The sequence below is a fragment of the Eutrigla gurnardus genome (genome assembly GCF_963514095.1).
Source record: "Eutrigla gurnardus genome assembly, chromosome: 10".
Classification (NCBI taxonomy): domain Eukaryota; kingdom Metazoa; phylum Chordata; class Actinopteri; order Perciformes; family Triglidae; genus Eutrigla; species Eutrigla gurnardus.
In genome coordinates, this window is record NC_139924.1 from 1,334,343 (window position 1) to 1,342,128 (window position 7,786).

At 46.9% G+C, this 7,786-nt stretch overlaps 1 long non-coding RNA gene across 1 annotated transcript in view; it reads right to left on the reverse strand.

Moving 5' to 3' along the window:
- The window catches only part of LOC311020139, a 452,545-nt gene that overhangs the window by 412,817 nt on the left and 31,942 nt on the right, over window positions 1-7,786 (reverse strand). The window lies entirely within an intron of this gene.

Below are 7,786 nucleotides of genomic sequence, written 5' to 3' on the forward strand. Positions count from 1 at the left end.
TTCGCCCAATGACAGCTGGGATTTGCTCCAGCCCTGAATACAGGATTAGCGGTAGACAATGGATGGATGGATGGATGGATGGATGGATGGATCTATAATAAAAGTTAAATGAGATATTTTTTTGTATTAACAGTGTGGTGCCTTGCCAATAACAAAAAACCTGCAGGCAGCAGGGGCCTGTACTACGAAGCAGGATTTGTGCTTAGCGAGGTAACTTAAGCGTTAACTTTGGGTTTTCCGTCCTACGACACTGGTTCACTTCTTACCGGGGTAGATCGCCATGGTAACTTACGCTGTGGAGCTAACCTGCTCCGGAGCAGGTTATGTTCATGATAAGAGATCAACGTGGAGAAACACACCGCCTACTGACCAATCAGCTCTCTTGGTGCGCGTATATAAAAAAAAAGAAGCTCGGTGGATCATGAGAGGGTTTCGTAGGAGAACTGTAGAGTGTACAGAGACCGGCAAAACCCTTTTTCTGTCCCTGACGATGTTTTATATGAGAGATACAGATTCTCATCGGAGGGAAAGACTTTTCTTTGTCAGTGTACAGTCTACTTACCACTTTGAATTATGTTTTATATTTATTTGATTTGCTCCCAAGTCCGTTTTACACTGCCGGGATTGCAGCTGAAAGAATGAGGCTGATATTGTCATAAACCACGTTATAAGAATACATCCAAGCAACACATTCATCATTTTAAAGTTATATGTTTGGCCTTTTATTGCGGAAGGACGTCGTAAGAGTTAAAGGGACGAGAGAGAGCGACGACATGATTTAAAAGACGGCCGAAGGGCGGATTCAAACTGGGGCCGCTGCAAGGAGCCTCGTAACATGGGGCGGTAACTCTACCACTAAGCTATCAGTGAAATTAATGTGATCATGTAATCAGTCAGATCTAGTAGTGTCCTTATGATGGGGCAGTCATATTATACTACTAATACTATTAATACGACTTCCGCATTCACACAGTCGGCGAGTGTTTGCCAGCTGTCCTTCCTGCATTTGGCAGATGAAACTGTTGCCTTTTGCCTGTATTATATGTTTAACTTCTTCATATTTCTGTAAGATTATGGTTCGCTCCTCGTACGTGAAATACGCCGCTCCGCTGCCGTAGACTGATCCATGTATGTGATTGGTCAAATGCTGCAAACACCGCCTCTTTCATGTGCACGCGCTCATAGCTGGGCAGGTAAACCCTGGGTTGGGTTAACGAGTTGATAACCAGCTTCGTGTGACCACTTATCTCCGATTGCCTTTGTTAGGGTTACTTAAGCTGGATCTCTGAAAGATACCCTGGGTATGTTGAACTTGCTTCGTAGTACAGGCCCCAGGTCTATTACTCGAGTTCAAACAAACATCTGAGTGTGTCAATGTCTCTGGGCCCTAGTTTCGTAGACCGGGGCAGTCAGCTTTCAGCGCACCTGCGCCGCGCCGACGGGGTGTGTCCGCCTGGACTTTGCAAGTTTCGTGCACCGCGCAGGCTCGCGCAGGCACACCTCCCGTCTCGCCCACCGGCGCAAGTGGGAAAGAGGGAGGAGAAGAAGGCGTGAAGGTGCATGTCCACAGGGGCGATTTTAAACGTGAGTGGACGCGCCGCTTCCCAGTATTGCACGCTTGGTGGGCTGCCACTAGAGGATGATTGACAGGCGCTCTCCTTTAAACAACTAATTTTTGCGAGCGTTCGCGAGCGTTCCCGAGGCGGCGAGTCGAGCCCGGCGCCTCTGATTAGCATAAAGTAGATTCGACTTCAACTTTAGGCAAATGAGGAGCGGCCAACTCGCGACGCTACCAGAATGCATTGCACAGCTTTTCACATAGACAATGGGCGCGTTTGGGATCGCATGCATTTGCGCCGATGCATGCACGAGACTTGAGAGGATCCGCCGGTACTCGTCATAAACACGCCAAGTTCCCACCACGTCAAGTGGTGCACAACAGGTGCACTTCACAGACTTTCTTTTAAAAAAATTTTATTTAAACTTTATTAATAATTGTATACATAACACAAACTATCGCGCCAGGGGAAACTTCACGGACTTTGCACAAAGAATATGGCCTGCCCAGTGGCGCTGGCTTTCTTTGTCGCTGACGAACTCGAGCCGAAGCATTTGAACTCCCCTTGTTGACGGAGGATGAGGAATTTTCTCACGTGGGAAATACCACGTGATAATTCTAACCAACTAGGGCAACGTTGAGGGGAGTGTCTTATGTCCGCACTTATTTCAGACCATGGGTGCAGTCGAATAGTCAAAAAATAAGGTCCTAACTCCTATTCCTATCTCCTATTCCTTGACCTCTGGGGAAAACGTCACGGGGTTAAGGAAAGGCGATAGGAGAACTCAAAAGGACTTAGGAAAAGTCGACCGCGGGGTTCAGAGAATCCGACCGGACTTTCACTAGGCTACGTCATTAAAACGCGGCCGCTGATGATTGACAGCTGATGATCGGCACCGGCGATTGACGTGCGTCTGCGCTGGATAAACTACAATAATGGACTACAAAAAGCGCATCGTCCACTTCTCCACATGTTGGTTTTATAAACAGCTGGTTCACTGACCGGCTTCAGGTCCAGCAGCTCCTCCTTTCTGTTTGACCGGTTGCTTTATTTACTTTTCATTTGTGGTTTTAGTTTCGTTTTTGTCAAACATTTGTAACATGATTGAAATAAATAAATAAAAAACATTCAATTATCACTGTCCACACATTTATCATCACTATTCCAATTACTATATGTCTGCATGAAAGTCATTGTTAAATATGTAAATGCACATATCGTTTGTTTTCATGAACGGCCGAGGTGTGCGGCACTTTAAATGTTGCTCTCGCAAAGAATTGTGGGTCGGCGTAATCTCCTTTCCTATCGCATAGGAAGGTCCGTTGCATCCTATGCTAAAGGAGCTCTGAAAGGAAGCATTGGAGCTCCTTTCCTTTGCATTTAGAGAATTCGAACAGCTCTTATCATGGCGGCCACTTGTTTACTTCCGGGTCACTTCTTCAGTTAGGAACCTTCCTAAGCAAAAAAGACTATTCGACCGCACCCCATCTGCAGAGAAAAGCATGCGAAGGGAGGTACCTGGAGATACCGCGAGTTTTTAAAGTCATGTGACATGTCGCAAAGGGAAGTTATCACCAGCATTTGTGACGGTTTTTTCCCAGAATGCCTAGTTTTGCGAGGCAAATGCATGCGCATGCTTGATTCCAAACAAGCCTCAAGGTGCATGTCCACAGGGGCGATTTTAAACGCGTGTGGACGCGCCGCTTCCCAGTATTGCACGCTTGGTGGGCTGCCACTAGAGGATGATTGACAGGCGCTCTCCTTTAAACAACACATTTTTGCGAGCGTTCCCGAGGCGGCGAGTCGAGCCCGGCGCCTCTGATTTGCATAAAGTAGATTCGACTTCAACTTTAGGCAAATGAGGAGCGGCCAACTCGCGCGCCGTCTCTCGACAATCGCCGCGACGCTACCAGGATGCATTGCACAGCTTTTCACATAGACAATGAATGGGACGCGGGGAAACATCGCTGCCTGTGGACACGCACCTTAATGAATGGGACGCGGGGAAACACCGCTGCCTGTGGACACGCACCTTGAGTGGGAGACGAGGAGGAGACGAGGCGTGGACTGGGATTAATACAGCCGATTCAGATCTTCACCAATCAAATGAGCTCCTCTCCTCACCGTTAATGCGTTAGGGGAGGTTCAGTGCAAGTTCCGTCATTTGACAACCCGATGACAGAAGCAGCGCCGCCGCTCCCACAACGCGCATCACGCGCTGTGCGCGCGTATCATAATAATAACAATGCCGATATTATAAAAACCAGGAGAGAGAGAGGGAGATGTTTTGGTCCGAGAGGCTGAGTTTCCGTTACGCGTGCCATCCGCCTTTGATCTGACGTCAGATGTGACGGGACAATCTATATAGATATAAATTCACGTGTTGATTCTATTAGTTGCATTAAATAGTGTTTGTTGTGAGTATTTATTGCATTTAAATGTGCCTGGAACTGTGGAAACCTGCCTGTGAGGTCTCGGTGACGTGTGCGCACTGCGCGCTGTCAGCCAAACTTCCACTCCGCCAGCTGTGATTCGCATTGAATGAATGGACTTTATTTACGCCTTGCGCCGAAAGTAGACCAGGTTGGAGCTGGCGAGCTTTCAGCGCAGTCTCGGCGAGGCTTTTTGCCACGAAACTTCCGCTACGCCAAGCTGAATCTGTGACGCCTCCCCCTGCTGCGCCGCCACACCCATCTTGGCGCAGGCGATCCACCAAACTGCCAAACTGACGGTGCGCAAGGCTGCGCGGGTCGAAACTTGCATTGCGCCGGCTCCGCCACCCTGCGCCGCCCTGCGCTGCGCCACGAAACTAGGGCCCTCTGTCTTTATACTCGACACACCTTAGAGTCCCACATGGACCAAAACCAAAACTCATTATCAACAAGGAAGAAGAAAGTAGATCACTGACTGGAAGGAAACACCTGAAACACAAATGTGATCACTGTAAAACATTGTAAATTAAGACAGCGTCACAACTGTGCTAGATGCAGTCACAAACCTTTCCATGTGTAAAGTAGACAATGAAGTACCTTTACATAATGATTTGAATTTCATGTCCTCATTCATCTCACATCCGCTGTGTTTACACTAAACACAACCAGTAGAACAGCTCTGATCGAAACACTCTGAACGTTCAGAGGTTTTTGGTGTTCAAAACAATGAAACATGACATTTGTCTAGAATATTAATATTGACAATTAATATTATACAATTGATTTCTGGTTTGATCAGATTTCAGGGGTGATTCTAGGATCAGAGCTTGAGGGGTGCTGAGCACCCGATTTTCCCCTTTTTTATAATAAAAAACTGTACATGTTAACGTTATTTTGAACTATTATTCCCACATTTGTGAATGAAGAACATCAAACTTTTGAGGTAGGGGAAATCACAGTGACTGTATATCTTACTTTAATGCTGAGACATCACTTGGTTTACAAAGTACTACAAAGAAATTGTATTCAAATTAAAAGATAATGGGCAGCCTTGCGCATGGTCAGTTTGGCAATTTGGTGGATCGCCTGCGCCAAGATGGGGGAGGCGTCACAGATTCAGCTTGGTGCAGCGGAAGTTTCGTGGCAAAAAGTCATGCCGAGATTTTGCCGAAAGCCCGCCAGCTCCAACCTAGTCTTCTCTTGGCGTAAGGCGCAAGGCGCAAATAAAGTCCATTCATTCAAGGCGAAGTACAGCTGGCGGAGTGGAAGTTTGGCTGACCGGCGGCAGTGCGTACACATCACCAAGACCTCACAGGCAGGTTTCAGGCACATTTAAATGCAATAAACAATCACAACAAACACTTTTTAATGCAACTAATTGAATCAACACGTGAATTTATATCTATATAGATTGTCCCGTCACATCTGACGTCAGATCAAAGGCGGATTGCACGTAACGGAAACTCAGCCTCTCGGACCAAAACATCTCCCTCTCTCTCTCCTGTTTTTCATATCTATCCACTGCTAATAAAATGCGTCTAATAAAATCTTTAAAAAAAAATACAGCACCTCGTGCCTGGTTTGAGATCTCGTGCCTCGGCAGCCTGTTGTCCGTGGAGAGACGCGCAACTTTGCCGCGAGCTGGAATCGCAGGATTCCGGTGCAGCTGTGGAGCGCAGATGATGAGGACGGTGATGATGACCCTGCTTTGTGATAGACATGCCTAAAATGTGTCTACAATTTCTATAGTGATATAATATCGGCATTATTATGACTATACGTACGCACAGCGCGTGATGCGCGTGGTGGGAGTGGCGGTGATGCTTCTGTCATTGGGTTGTCAAGTGACGAAACTTGCCCGCCTGGCGCATTAAAGGTGAGGAGAGGAGCTCATTTGATTGGTGAAGATCTGAATCGGCTGTATTAATCCCACCTCACGCCTTTTCTCCTCCTCGTCTCCCACTCACGCCTTCTCTCCTCCCTCTTTCCCACTTGTGGGGGTAGGAGTGACGGGAAGAGGCCTGCGCCAGACTGCGCCGTGCACGAAACTTGCAAAGTCCAGGCGGACACACCGGGCCCTAGTTTCGTAGACCAGGCGCAGTCAGCACTCAGCGCACCTGCGCCACGCCGACGGGGTGTGTCCGCCTGGACTTTGCAAGTTTCGTGCACCGCGCAGGCTCGGGCAGGCACGCCTCCCATCTCTCCCACCCGCGCAAGTGGGAAAGAGGGAGGAGAAGAAGGCGTGAGTGGGAGATGAGGAGGAGACGAGGCGTGGACTGGGATTAATACAGCCGATTCAGATCTTCACCAATCAAATGAGCTCCTCTCCTCTCCTTTAATGCGTTAGGGGAGGTTCAGTGCAAGTTCCGTCACTTGACAACCCGATGACAGAAGCAGCGCCGCCGCTCCCACCACGCGCATCACGCGTTGTGCGTGCGTATCATAATAATAACAATGCCGATATTATAAAAACCAGAGGGGTATTCCACCAAACTCGCTAATTAAAGCGGCGCTTACCTGGTTAAGCCTGGTTAGAACTAACGCCAACTTCCACTTGCGGCTAAACCCGTTCCATTAACGCATTTCAGCCGCGCCTTGTTGAGGCTTATTCAAGCCAGGTTAACATTGTCGTGTGTTACGCCGTTCACGGGATATGAAGCCAGACCAGAATCGTGAATGTCGAATCATCGAGAAAATGGCACAAAAGAGCAGAGCAAAAATTATTGATGGAACTGTACGAGTAGTACAAACTCATCATAACCAATAAAGGGAATACTGTAGTGATAAATAAAAATCGCGAGGCTGCTTGGGCAAGAATTGCCGAGCGATTAAAAACGGAAGTACCGTTAAGAGTAACATGCTCTAATATAACACTGACAAAGAGTTCTTGAAGGTGAGGATAGTGTAGAGGTAACGCGCCGGCTTTACACGCGGCCGCCACGGTTCAACTCCCGTCTATGGAACTTTGTGAAACTTATTTCTTTGGCTGGAACTCTCTCTCTCTCTCTGTCTTTTTTTAGATAGGCCTAGTAAATGCATCTACATTGACCAACTCATTTATCTCAACAATTCAATGAACACATTCAATGAACCTATTAATGAACTCACCTGAAAGAAATTTATGTGGCTGAAAATTGCATGCAGCAATGCCTTTGTCATTGGGATCTATAACATGCTATTAATAATAACATCTTCATGCCTATCATGTTTTTGCAATTTATATTTGGGTTCTCGGGAAATTGTATGATATATTTATAGGTAAGGTTTATAGTTAAGGTAAAATGTTGGTCTAATTCTCTGATCTAAAGACAATTATACAGGCAAAAAAAACAAAAACACACATAAGATGTCCTCGCTGGGATGTGAACCTGCGATGCCCACATTCGAGGGCAGGTGCATCACCACTCACCCAACTGGGGGCTTTAAATAATCATATGGCCAGTCGGTCTTAAACAAAATAAACGATTTATTCATATTTTTTTAATTGTAAGCATGTATTTTTAGACGCTTGATGAAAATATAGTCTGTTTGTACTTCATATATGTAATTTTGGTCATTTTTGGTCTTTCACGTGACGAAATCACGAGGACTAGGCTTGGCGGAACCTTCTGCTGGTACAGTTGTTTCTGACAGACGGCCTTCTCTGAAACCCCCGCTAAAGTAAGCCTGATGGTGAGCCTGCCCCGGAGCAGGCTAGTTTGGTCGGATAAATTCCCATGGTTACTTAGCGGAGAGTGCCTCAAGTCACGTTGATGGAACGCAACTCTCGCTAAAGGTAGCGGGGCTTATCGAAAT